Source organism: Meleagris gallopavo, chromosome 24 (assembly GCF_905368555.1).
Source record: "Meleagris gallopavo chromosome 24, MGAL_WU_HG_1.1, whole genome shotgun sequence".
Taxonomy (NCBI): Eukaryota; Metazoa; Chordata; class Aves; order Galliformes; family Phasianidae; genus Meleagris; species Meleagris gallopavo.
Genome location: NC_139427.1, coordinates 2,746,179 through 2,759,358, shown reverse-complemented (window position 1 = coordinate 2,759,358; position 13,180 = coordinate 2,746,179). Strand labels below are relative to the sequence as shown.

General features: G+C 51.3%; 1 protein-coding gene across 5 annotated transcripts in view; it reads left to right on the top strand.

Moving 5' to 3' along the window:
* Positions 1 to 13,180, top strand: part of ZMAT4 (zinc finger matrin-type 4) — a 96,358-nt gene that overhangs the window by 8,851 nt on the left and 74,327 nt on the right. For 2 of the 5 annotated variants that reach the window (XM_085242726.1, XM_010723139.4), the window contains exon 1: positions 12,315 to 12,464. The exons of 1 other annotated variant lie outside the window; for it this stretch is intronic. The gene's annotated coding sequence lies outside the window, so the exon portion shown is untranslated. Of the gene's footprint in view, positions 1 to 7,335; positions 7,510 to 7,967; positions 8,147 to 12,314; positions 12,465 to 13,180 lie in introns of those variants that run through there. 2 more of the 5 variants (XM_085242727.1, XM_085242728.1) reach the window with 2 other exon arrangements.

The following is a 13,180-nucleotide window of genomic DNA, read 5'->3' as shown; positions in this document are numbered from 1 at the left end:
GCACTGCACTGGCTCATGCCAGGTCTAAATTTGGCCCAGTGAATGAGAAATGCCTGCAGGAAATGCTCTTCCTTCCACTCAGACGAGGGGTACACAGGATTGTGCAGTTCGTTAGAAGGATTTTTGGAGCTGGCTTCCAGGAGTTAGATCCCAAAGAAGACCCAGAACACAACCAGCACCCTCAGAGCCCCTCGGTGACAGAATTCAGAATCTATTTGTTTGGGTTTGTTGGCATGCATTTGCAGCCAAACTCACTTTTTAGCTGCAGAGAGCACAGAGGGAGATGATTTCCCACCTCTGTGCCCAGGGGCTGCAGCTGGAAAGGGCTCTGCTGTCCAAGTGAAAGCTGGATGCAAGCTAAGGGGAAACAGATGGTTTCAAGATCAAGCCCATCATACTGAGGAGAAGCCAAACTGCTGATGGATGGGGCAGCATTTAACTCAGGCATGGAGCCAAATGCAGTGTTGTCCTTTCTAAACTGCAGGACCCAAAACACAAACTCTTTCTCAGGCCAGCTGTAAGGACAGAACAGCAGAACTGGAACAGCACAGAGTGCTCCAATGGCTGACTGCGTCGTGTCTGTTTTAGAAGGCTGAGAGAGGTGCTTTAGGAGCACAAAAACTGGCTCTGGAGGAACAGTTGCATTTAGGATGTAACGTATAGCAATAGCAGATGTCACCCTTGAGATGTATCCTGCAGCAATGAGTCCTTCGTGTGCTGCTGCAGAAGGGCTGCTGTGAAGGCACAGAGGCAGGAGGTGATTCCAAGGAGAGAGAAGCAATAGTTGAATTCAGTGCAGCCTGGTCATCTTCCCACTGCCCACATGTCAAAGCAATTAGTGGGCACAGGGCTGTCTTCAGCACATCCCTGGCTGTGGCAGAGCACACGAGGGACATGAGATGCTGACTGGGTGGGCAGTGCTGACAGCATCGTACCTCATTTGCAAGAGGAAAGGGGATTACAGCAGGGTGTGGCGTGTCTGGAAGCTACAGAGATGGAACGGAGCCACAGGGAAGCAGAGGTGCGTTGAACAACCTCTTGCCTGGCTGGGCACGTGGTGACAGATGCCTGAGTTGAGTGGTGGGGCTGTGGTGTGGAGCCAGGACTTGTGCTTGCTCAGCAGTGTGCTTCACTCCCAGCTGCAGAAAATCTGTAAGAGGAAATTAGATTTCAAATGGTTCTGCCTAGCTCTAGGGAGAAGGCTGGGATTGAGGGAGGGCTCACTCATCACCAGCTCATTTAATGTGGAAACCCAATCCCCAGGAGCCCTGAGCTCTGGGGCAGCCCTCTGCAATTGGTCATCTGTGCAAAATGTGGCAGCAGCAGTGATTTGGCACTTGTGAAAGAGCACTGTGCTGTGCCCTGAATCCACATCCAAACTGGGACGTTTTGATTATTTTTAGTGTTACTTACGAAGCGTGCCCTATATTCACCCTGGAGGGCCAAATCTGAGCTATCACTTACTTTTGGAGATGGGAAATGCTTTGTTTCTGGAAGGTCTCCTGATAGAATCGTGTTGTGTTTACGTTTGCATTTCTCATCTATTACTTGGTATGCGTGTCATGCAGAGAAAGTGAGCTTTGTGCTTCAAGAAGCTTATGGTGTGGGGCAGGGATATCCCTCACCAAAGTTACTGCAGCCTGGAGGGGTCACAGTGGGGCTGCACTTGAATACTGACAGAACATCTGGGCAGGCAGTTGATATCTCAATCCATTTCCAAGCCTCACGACCGTCAGCAGCCCTGCCCAGATGTGTGCATTTTATGTGCTGTGCATAAAAAGGCAGATATTGCACGGGGTGGAATGTGTTGGAATCGACGCTTTGGAAAATACACACTCTGCTGGAATGTGCTAACATCCAGCTTGTGCAGGAGGGCAATTAACTCTATTTTATGCTCACGAAACTGAGTCAAAAACTGGCTTCAGAAAGCAGCTCGCTCACATTAAAGGGCTTTATAATCATTATGCTAACGTATTTCTTTTGAAAACATTTTCAGTTTCTTAAACACTCAGGATATTTATAAAATATGGCATAATTTACTACATATTTCTTTATTCCTGCTGATTACACAACCTCTAATTATACTTAAGCCTCTTACTTGTATATCATGGCAGCATTAAGAAAAGCTCTGTGATTTGTCTGTGTTATTCTTTCCAAATAGCAGAGGGCTGCAGCCTCTCCTTTTCTTTAGGAGAGTTCTCATGGTTATGTGCCCAAACAGCACCCCAGGTGTCCTCTCCCCTCCCAGCTCTGCACAGAACATACAGACAAAGGTTTGCAATTTATTGTGACAGGTAACATTGGGCTTTATGCTCGTTGGACTGCACACACTGTGCTTACAGCCAGTTTTTTTTGCAGTAATTCGTTCACAGGAAAACATTTTCCTGGATCCCTTTTGCTTGCTGCAAACCGGTGTTGGGGGGATGGAACTCAGTGCTGCCTTTGGTCCCACGAAAACTCAGGGTCCTCTGATGAAGTCAGAGGTTGGATGTCAGGGGGAAGTTGTTTGCTATGAGAGCGGTGAGGTGCTGGATCAGCTGCCCAGAGAGGCTGTGGATCCCCGTCCATCCCTGGAGGTGTTCAAGGCCAGGTTGGATGGGACCCTGGGCAGCCTGGGCTGCTGTGAGATGTGGAGGTTGGTGGCCCTGCGTGTGGCAGGGGGTTGGAGCTTCGTGATCCTTGAGGTCCCTTCCAACCTGGGCCATTCTGTGACTCTGTGTGATTCTGGATGTGAACGTGGCTGCTGAGGGTTGTGCTGGTCACAGCATCCCTGGTGTGAGCAGCTGAATAGGGAAAGCCACAGGTGAGAGCAGACCTGGTAGGTGCCACTGAGGATCCATCTGTAGCTGCATCTGTGTTGCACTGCTCCGGTTATGCGGTGATGTGGTTTGTAAGTATGTTAATGCCTTCTAGGGGATTTTGCATCTAAGCAAGGCCTGTGGAAAAGAGGCAAAGAAATGTCTGCTTGCCTTGCTTTGGTTTTCACAATGTTTTTTTTCTGAACGTACTTGTGGCAGTGTAGGGGTTAAGGAAATGGAGCCCTGGAATTTCAATGCCGAAAGGAACTCCCTTGCAGTGGGTAAGGCATTACACAGCTTTCCTTGTTACGCCTGACAGATGTGCGACAATAGACAATGAGTCAAAGTGGGGAGCCAGAACAGAGCTAAGGAAAAGCTGCTGAGAATTACTGGTGTGGGTGGGCGAGCGAAGCCCTCCTATAGCAGAGCATTGTTCTCCTGGTTGTAAATCTCAGCTGAAATATGAATACCAGGCTTCCAAGGACTTCCCAAAGCTGGAATGTGCATCAGCAATAACCGAACTCAGTGTGCCCTGCACAGGGTCCTATTTATCACTTTTATGCTGAGGCATGAAATCCACACGCTGTGAGGGTGGGGTGGGAGTCTGTTCCCACTCCCGGTGGAGCTGGGGCCGAGGGAAAGATTTTCTCTCAGAGCAGCTCCTGCATCCCAGAACGTGCAACTCGAGTGGATAACAAACCCAATGACACTGAATGTTATTTTTGCTCTTTACCCCATGCGGTTGGAAGCAATGCAGTGTGTTTGCTCTCCCAGATTGCTGGTGAAAGCTTACAGTGGATAATTCTCACTCCGTAGCTGTTTACAGCACGGTGACCATTCCCAGGTGGCAGTCTGGAACTCATACTGTGCTGGCAAGTTGGAAGCTATTGTTTCCTTCCTTGATAGAATGGCTGCACAAATCCCAGTGCAGCACGAGCTGTGGATTTTTCTTGTTCTATTTATGACTGTAAAACTGTGCATTGTTTCTACTGACCTCTCTGTGCTTGAAATGCCTTTCCAATCCTGTGAAACTGGTTGTTGCCTTCTCAGAGGATCTGTGAGATTGGGGGGGGGGGGAAGGTTTATAAAGTTAGAGAACTGCAAACCTGCTTTCCCCTCATTTTTCCTGTGTGGTTGTTCTGTTCCATGTGCTGATGACATTCTGCATCTGATAACTGAGATATGTGGGAGAAGACAGATCAGTCCCACGGACAGCTTGACTTGCTCCCCAAATCCTTCCAGCACAATTCCCAACCCACATCTGATCCTTGAAGCTCCTCAATGTCTGTGATTGCACCTTCTGTCTCACCTGGGCTCCTCCTCAGTGTCTGTGTATCAATTCTTCAGCTCTGCTGGTGCAATTTTGGCACAGGCTGAGGTCCTTTTGGAAAGGAGGTCATTGCCTGCTCACTCAGGTGGCCCACAGCTGTCCTTCCCCACGTTACACATCTCTGCTCTTTCTGGCAGAATAACTGGGATGCAGAGGTCTGGCTCTTTGATGAGCATCTCAATATATGAATGGGCAGGATTTGGACAGGCTAACTGTGTCACAGAATCACAGAACGGCCAGGGTTGGAAGGGACCTCAAGGATCACGAAGCTCCAACCCCCTGCCACACGCAGGGCCACCAACCTCCACATCTCACAGCAGCCCAGGGCCCCATCCAACCTGGCCTTGAACACCTCCAGGGATGGACGGGGATCCACAGCCTCTCTGGGCAGCTGTTCCAGCACCTCACCGCTCTCATAGCAAACAACTTCCCCCTGACATCCAACTTAAATCTTCCCTCCCTCAACTTAAACCCATTTCCCCTTGTCCTGCAGTTATCAACCCTTTCAAAGAATCACTTCAGTGCAAATATCAGATTACAGCCTGCAAGCCAAATTGCAATTTCACGACTCAATTAAAGGGAGATGGGGACAGCAGCATGCAAAACGTGAAGGTCACTGTCAGTCAAGCAAAATTTCTTCAGTCCATCCTTAGCGAAGCACCGCCGCGTCTCTCAGAGAGGCACAAACCCTCGATTTGCTGCTGCTTTCAGCTCTGCCACGGATGCAGGGCTGAATCGATGCGTGGGGAGGTTTCATCAACGCTGCATCCCTGATCGCCCGACGCTTCGGGAGCCGCGCGGTGTCGCCGTTGGTCCACGAACGGCCGCGTTCGGCCCCGCTCCGCTGCTCCGCAAGTCGTTCTTTCCTCAGCTCTGGACCTTTTTTATTTTATTATTATTATTTTTTTTAAATTGCAGACGCTGAGAGAAGATCAGCAAGATGAATTTGCCTGAATTTTTGCATTCTGAAGTCCAAATGAAGCAGCTCTGTGCAAGCTCTAGGTAATAACGTCTAAAAGGATTTATGCTGAGAGCACCGCGATGCTGCTGCTGAGTTTTGCACACGTCCTGTTTGGCTGCATGAGGTGCAGCAGTTGGAGACTCCATCCCAGCCCAAGTCGGATGGTGCTTCTGTGTGGCACAGCCAGGCTGGGCTCTGAGCTCCAGGCTGGGCTCTAAGCTGGGGTCTGAGCTCTAGGCTGGGCTCTAAACTGGGGTCTGAGCTCTAGGCTGGGCTCTTAGCTGGGCTCTGAGCTCTAGGCTGGGCTCTAGGCTGGGCTCTGAGCTCTAGGCTGGGCTCTAAGCTGGGCTCTGAGCTCTAGGCTGGGGTCTGAGCTTTAGGCTGGGCTCTAAGCTGGGCTCTGAGCTCTAGGCTGGGCTCTAAGCTGGGCTCTGAGCTCTAGGCTGGGCTCAAAGCTGAGCTCTGAGCTCTAGGCTGGGCTCTAAGCTGGGCTCTGAAATCTAGGCTGGGCTCTGAGCTCTAGGCTGGGCTCTAAGCTGGGCTCTGAGCTCTAGGCTGGGCTCTGAGCTCTAGGCTGGGCTCTGAGCTCTAGGCTGGGCTCTAGGCTGGGCTCTGAAATCTAGGCTGGGCTCTGAGCTCTAGGCTGGGCTCTAAGCTGGGCTCTGAGCTCTAGGCTGGGCTCTAAGCTGGGCTCTGAGCTCTAGGCTGGGCACTGGTCTCTAAGCTCTAGGCTGGGCTCTGAGCTCTGGGCTGGGATCTAGGCTGGGGTCTGAACTCTAGGCTGGGCTCTAGGCTGGGCTCTGAGCTCTAGGCTGGGCTCTGAGCTCTAGGCTGGGCTCTGAGCTCTAGGCTGGGCTCTAAGCTGGGCTCTGAAATCTAGGCTGGGCTCTGAGCTCTAGGCTGGGCTCTAAGCTGGGCTCTGAGCTCTAGGCTGGGCTCTAAGCTGGGCTCTGAGCTCTAGGCTGGGCACTGGTCTCTAAGCTCTAGGCTGGGCTCTGAGCTCTAGTCTGGGCTCTAAGCTCTAAACTGGGCTCTAAGCTGCTCCTCGGGGCAGCCACAAACGCAGACCAAAATAAAATGGGGGGGAAAAAAAAAAAAAAAAAGCATGCTGCGTGGGCATCGTGTATCAATCCAAGACCCTGTGAAAAAGGGAGGGCAGCCTGGGGAGTGCTGTGATTTTGCTCCTTATTTAGCTTCTTGTGTTGTTTTTCCTCAGCTGTCTCTGATACGAATGTGCTCTTAATCTCTCAGAGAGCAAAATTCATTAAGCTACGGGGCCTGCAGCAAAGCTTGATGATAATTTAAATTAGGAACCCGAGTTGTGGCCGTGTAACACGAGAGCGACGGCTATAATTAGGGAGGCAGCAATTTCCCCATGACCTTTTATTTTTAAAGCGTTTTAAATGGACATCTCTCATCCCCGGAGCTCCCTCGTCTGTGGGAAGCTCCTAATGTGGGTCACGGCTCTGCTGTTTGCAGGTGGCGTGGAACAGAATCTGCATTTTGTTCTTCAAAGTGAAAGTGTCTTTGAAATATGGTTTTGATTCCAATGCAGAATGTAATAAAAAAGACTTTAAAGAGCTGTTGATGCCTCGTGAAAAAAGTGAAAAACATTTTGTTGAGAAACAATTCTGCCGGGCTGTCTTGTCTGCCGTTCCCTTTGCTCATTTTTGATAGCAAGGGGCACTATAAATAAATATACATCCTTATACATAAAAATGAGAAACCTTGGCAACCAAACAGAGGTTGGTTGTTTCCTCGTGTTGGGTCGCTTTGGCTGGAGGAGATGTAAGTCATCAGCTGGAAAGCCATTCCTATGGCTCTGGTCCCCATCCCTAACAGAGCAGCCCAAGGTGCTGCCTGTGGAGCTGATAGAATTGTTATCCTGTGAGACCTTAAATGAAACCTGACAAAGACCGGGATCTCTGTTGCAAGGATTGCCTTGTATTGTTTCCAGATGGCTGGACAAAATAACTTGCCTGATCCCTTCCCTTCTGATAGCTTTTGCAGAGAAATGCAGCCTCTGCTGTGAGCTGCTGAAACGTGAGCAGCTGTGCAGCAGCACAGGGATCAGTTGTGGCAGTGCAAGATGTGGAAAATGCTCCTTTCCAGGAGGTCAAAGTGAGCAGCTGCCTTGTAAACAAGGAGGGCCAATTTAAACCCAAGGGTTAATTGGGAAGCTGATATGGAACAGCTCTCCTGCGTATGCAGAGAGAGCCATGTGAGATGGAAAGAATCACAGATAATGTTCATGCGAGCACAGCTCTGAGGTGCCTCTCAAAGCTGTTAAGGCTCCTTTTCGTTAACTTAGAGCAGGCATGGATTCCTGATGTCCTCTTTAATACTAAAGAAGAGAAATACCTTCTTCATCTGCTGCGCTTCTGACTTGAGATTCCTTGGAACTGTGAGGTGATGCACAGGTATGTTCTGCAGACAGCAATGCAGAGTGGGCTCGGAATGCTAAGCCCACTGTCACCAACTGATGTGGTATAATTAGAAAAGTCATTAATTCTTGCTCGGTTGTGCTATAAACTATTTATAGCTGGGCAGACATGCAGTGCCCTGCAATACAGGGCCAGGGTGGGTGGGAAATGGCTCACGGTGCCAAACACAGTGCAGAACCCACAGCAGAGACTGATGGTGCCCTGGAGCTGTGGGAAGTCCCAGCGCTGCCTTCAGCTCAGCAAAACAGTGCCTGTGCTCTGTGCTGCTCACACAGTTTGCCCAGACGATGAAAGGTGACCTCGGAAATTACATTTCCAAATAACCATCTCCTGTCTGAGGAGGATGGCACTGTTCCCAGTGTTTCAGGCTGGGACTGCCTGGGGTTCTTTGTTTAAGCTCCCTGGGTGCTGCAGTTTTTATGCACAGAGCTGAGGATGCTCTGCCAGAGTCGGGGCTCAGCCTTTTTTTTTTTTTTTAATCCCCCTGGATTAAAAACTGTGGTTGAGGATGAGCTAACAAAACCAGAGCAAGCTATCCAGGGACATCTCACCGCTATGTTTACAGTGCTGGAGCGAGGGTCAGCTGCTTTATTTGTGCCCTGTCTTCCTGGAGGTGAGTTGCCAGTTCAGGCAGAGTTTGCTGCAAGGTTCTCTCAAACCAATGCACAGATGACTGTGCCTTTGCCTCAAATTTCTTCTCCTCTTAACTCCTCCATGCTTGCCAGCTCAGAAAACTAAGCATGGACAATACAGAATAGCCCAAAGAAGGGAAGGTAAGCAGTCAGCAGATGTTGCTGCAATGCATGGCAGAGCACCATTTATCTTCTCTCCAGCGTTTGCTCTGAGTTCCCCAGACAGCACAGCATTCCCACACCTCAATTGTTTCACTGGAATACGAGAGATTTTTAAAGTGCAACATAAATCTACTTTCAGAGGTTCCCCCTCTGCCTGACAAGGTGACCCACACCTCGCTGGCCCTGGTCATGATGTGCTCAGGCAGGCTGTGCAGTGTCCTCTGACACGCTCTGCTGTGCAGGCATTGAGCTGTGAGTGCACTGTGAGCTGGGTCTTCTGAAATAAAACAAAACAGGTACTGCTACTTTGGCTGTTTCCCTTCCATCTAGTGCCTCTGCCTTGCCCCTTCATCTGTGCAGTGTTGCTTGTTAACAAAATGACTTTGAAAAGAGCTGGTTTTTTTTTTGTTTTTTTTTTTTTCTCCATTGGGGAAAGGGGGAAGAACTGAGCTATGGGTGATGTGGCAGTGGGGACAGATCGATGGTGTGGCTATGAGGTGCTGTGAGTTATGTCTGCTTGGTTGCCATAATGCTGATATGCAGTCCCAGCGTGAAGGAGAAGCAGAACACTGGTTTGGTTTGTTCTCCTGGGCAGAAAACCCATCAGCAGAGGGGTGGCAGCAGGGACAGGGAGGTGATCGTCCCCCTCTGCTCTGCTTTGTGAGGCCCCATCTGCAGCACTGCGTCCAGGTCTGGAGCCCCCAGGATAAGAAAGACAGGGAGCTGTTGGAGAGGGTCCAGAGGAGCCACAGAGATGAGCAGGGGCTGCAGCACCTCCACTACAAAGACAGGCTGAGGGAGCTGGGCTTGTTCAGCCTGGAGAAAAGAAGGCTGTGGGGTGACCTCATTGCAGCCTGCAGGACCTAAAGGGAGCCTACAGACAGGAGGGGAATCAACTCTTGGAAAGGGGAGAAACAGCAGGACAAGGGGAAATGGTTTGAAGTTGAGGGAGGGCAGATTGAGGTTGGATGTCAGGGGGAAGTTGTTTGCTGTGAGAGCGGTGAGGTGCTGGAACAGCTGCCCAGAGAGGCTGTGGATCCCCGTCCATCCCTGGAGGTGTTCAAGGCCAGGTTGGATGGGGCCCTGGGCAGCCTGGGCTGCTGTGAGATGTGGAGGTTGGTGGCCCTGCGTGTGGCAGGGGGTTGGAGCTTCGTGATCTTTGAGGTCCCTTCCAACCTGAGCTATCTTGTGATTCTATGAAAGCAACAGGAGGCTGTGCTTATAACTGTGACAACAATCTATTTCTGGAGATTCACTGGGCTATGTGGTGCCTTGGGAGCTGAATGTCACCACAGAGTGCTGCACTGGCAGCAGACAGTCAGATCTGGGGTTTCTTTAGGAAAAATCTGGTTTCAGTTTTTTGGCAGGTCAAAGTCTGGCAGTGGCACTGAGAGCAGAGGACGTCGGATACCCAAAATTTGATCACTGCAGTGCTAACAGCCCTGAGCTGGGATTTCAGGTCAGCTGTGCTCTGCACCTTTGGTCTCTGTGCGCATAAGATCTGCTCAGAAGGTTCTGCAGAGCAAGGATCCTGTCCTAGAGAAGCAGAGCATTTGCAAGGAGTCTGAGAATTTCATATCCTCATGGCTGTAATGCGTGCAGGAGGAAGAGTGAGATCCTCTGGGCAGGATAATTTGAAGGGAAATGACGTTATTCACCTGCCAGGTTGTTGGCTTCTCTCTGTGAGCAAAGGGAGCTTTGTACCTCGAGCCTGGCAGTGTCAGATGTGCCTTGCAGTTGGGATCTCTGCACCCTGCTGTGCTGGGTGCTGCTGGGTCCTGGTGCCCATGGAGCAGTGGGCACACGCCCGACCCATCACCATTCAGTGGCACCAGCAGGGTGCTGCTTTAAGTGTGCGGCAAGGAGAAATGGGAACAAGGAGATGATGCCCACTGAAGCTCTGGCCAGATGGGCTGCTCCGAGGGGCAGAGTGCCCTTGTGCTTGCTCATGCAGTGCTGTGCTCTCCTCTTGCTGCAGGCACCGCAGTCTGCTCAGAGCCACTGGGGGGAAGAGAACCCGGCCCGAGCTCTGCTTTGTTCTGTGCCTGCAGTAGCCTCTCCCTCTTTGGAGAACGAGATATTAAAGTGTTTTTGGGAATGATCAAACCCTTCGGCTTCACTACTGTGATTAATCAATCACAGCTGTTGTTTTCCTGCTCCGTATATTGAGGCATTTCAGGTTGCTCTGTAATTAGCCCAGTTCAGGGCCAGTAAACACATTCCTCAGTCCTGGCAGTGCACTGGGATGGAGAAAAACTGAATTTTCCAGTGTTGTGCTTTGGTCCGAGCCAGGGCTGTCCAAACCTATCAGGGAGAGCTATGGAGAGCTCTGCCTCTTTGGCTGGCACCTAGAAGGGCAGTGCAGCACCACTCACGTTCGTTGTTATCATTTGCAAAAGGAATTCTGCTTGGAGGCAGCTTTGTTGGAGGAATGGGTTATTGGGGCTGGAAGTAAGGAAGAGATTTAAGGAATCTCCCTTCCCTGAATGGCAGCTGCATCATTGCAAGCAGTGTCTGACCTGCACCTCTCAGCAGGTGGCAGCTCTGAGGAGTTTGTGTCAGTTTTGGATGCTTAGATATATGGCTTAAAAACTAAGCATGCTTACTTTCTAAAGCTTAAAAATGCTGAGGAGCATTTGCAGCTAAAGAGCCAGGTGGGATCAGGAAGCACTCAAACACTTTGTAAAAGTGTCACTGTCAGACAGAATGGAAAAAAAATGGTGCTGAGGTCCTCTAGGTGATTTAAAGACACTGAAGTGAATGTTCCAGACACCCAGCAGCAGAAACGCAGCAGCGTGGCTCAGCTTGATTCTTGCACAACCCAAATCCATCGGTTTGGAACACCTCTGCTCCACCTTTGTGAGTGATCCCATCCTAATGTGCCAGCAGAAGGTGCTTTTAGCTTCTTGAAGCACTTTGTGTAGAAATGAGAATCACTGTGCTCTCTGAGCGTCACTATAACGTTGTGCAGCTGAGGAGATCTGGTATTAAATATAAATCAAAATAGTAACAGATTTCTGATATTTTTTATGCGTGTTTTCTAAGTCTCCAAATTAATTGGCCTATGAAACACAAAAGAAATTATCGCAGCATCAAAGAGAATATTTATGAGCTGCTGAGAAGGCAGAGGGATAAGCAGCTGTTTGAGGACCATCCTCAGCTCTCTGATCCTCTCCCAAACCAAACAGGTGGGGTTCAGTCAAAGCTGCAGGAAGGGGCTGGGAGCATCCAGCGCTGCTGCTCACCCGGCAGGGTGAAGGGCAGCTCCTGGCCCCTGTTGCAGCTGTTTTAGCTGGGACTCACGTGCAGGCACAGGCGGTGCTGCCAAGACTGCCGAACGGGGACAGAAACGCTCGGTGGAACCCAGCCAGTCCTCAGCATCTTTTTTTCTTAGGAGCAGAATGGAGGGAGGAGAGACGGCGTTTCTGAGGCTTTGTGCTGGCAGAGGAAAGATGCAGGAGGTTGTGCCTGTGTTTGCCATGGTGCCCAGGTTTTTTAGCCTGAGCTGTGAGCTGGGCGTGCCTGGAAGATGCTCCTCACAAAAGAATGAATGCCTGCTCTGCTTTTCCAGATTGCCTGGTTCAGAGAGCTCTGTTCAGTTAGTAAACCTGGCTGTGCGTTACAGACTCCCAGACTTGTGTGCATGGTGCTGCATTAGGTATTGTCCCCTCATTGCATGTGGTTTGCAGGTCTCTGCATCCCCTTTGTTTCTCCTTCCCCCATTTGTTGCCACGCTCTCATCTGCTGCTGGCCTCGAGCAAATGCTCCTTGGCTTCTGCATCGTGTGGGCCCTGCCTGAAGGAACCCGTGTCAGCTGTTGGTCTGGGGATGAACCCATCCCCTTGCTCCCCTCCGCTTACTGCTCAGGGAAGCTCCCGATGGTCTCAGGAGCTGGAGCCGGAGGGAGGCTGCCGAGGCCAGCGCAGCCTTGCAGAGCACGACGGAGCCAATCGCTGCTGCTAGGGGTGGAGCTGGAGCTCCAGCAGATGAAACCGAGTGCCTTTCCAGCACAGTTGGTCTGGGAGACTGAGAGATCTGTTCTGGGGAGAGGAGAGCCGGGACTGCGGCTCCGACGCGCTCCTATCCCAGCAGCACCGCAGGAGCGGCCGTTTCCCTCTGCACATCGGCGACGCGAAGGTACGCCGCCCCTCCTCTCGGTTCTTGTGCTGCTTGTTGCTCGATTGCTGCTTAGAGTTGGAGGAAAGTTTATGGGGAAATGAGCTCTGTGCAGTGACAGCGCCCGTCTGAAGGCAGTGGGAGGGATGGGCGGTGATGCTGGGATGCGGTGCCAGGGTGTACGGGGCAGCTGGGGCTGTTTTGGTGCTGCTGCTGTGGCATAGCCTGCATGCGGGGCCCACTTGCTTCCCTCGTGCTGTGCCAGAGGTTGGAAGTAGCCAACATGCACTGTGTGTGTCCCGGAGCCTGTCGGGTGCCAGGATGCTCTCCAGTGGTGCTATGGAGTGCAGCATCCACCTGTTCGGAGTCGAGTGGGGACTTTGTCCTGCATTGGTTGGTCAGCAGGAATGAGGGGTGCTTTGTGCAGGCTTTTCCCCAGCACAGCTCTCAAAGCAGGCTCCTTCGACTGCAGACTCGATGTCTGCAGATGCAGGAATCCAGCATATTGTCTCTGCTGTTCTTAAAGTTTGGAGAACTTCCCAGGCTAGCACTGCTCTGAGAGCAAAAGCAGGGTTTGGGGAGGTGGCTGAGCAGCGGGACGGCCGCCCCTGACCAGCCCTGAGCCGGGCACTGCTGAAGAACCTGCAGGAAAAGCAGCAGCAAACTTGCAGCAGCTGCTGGCAGGGGGGCTCGATGTGCTCCTGGGGTCAGCCGACCCCACGTGTTGCACCGGAGCT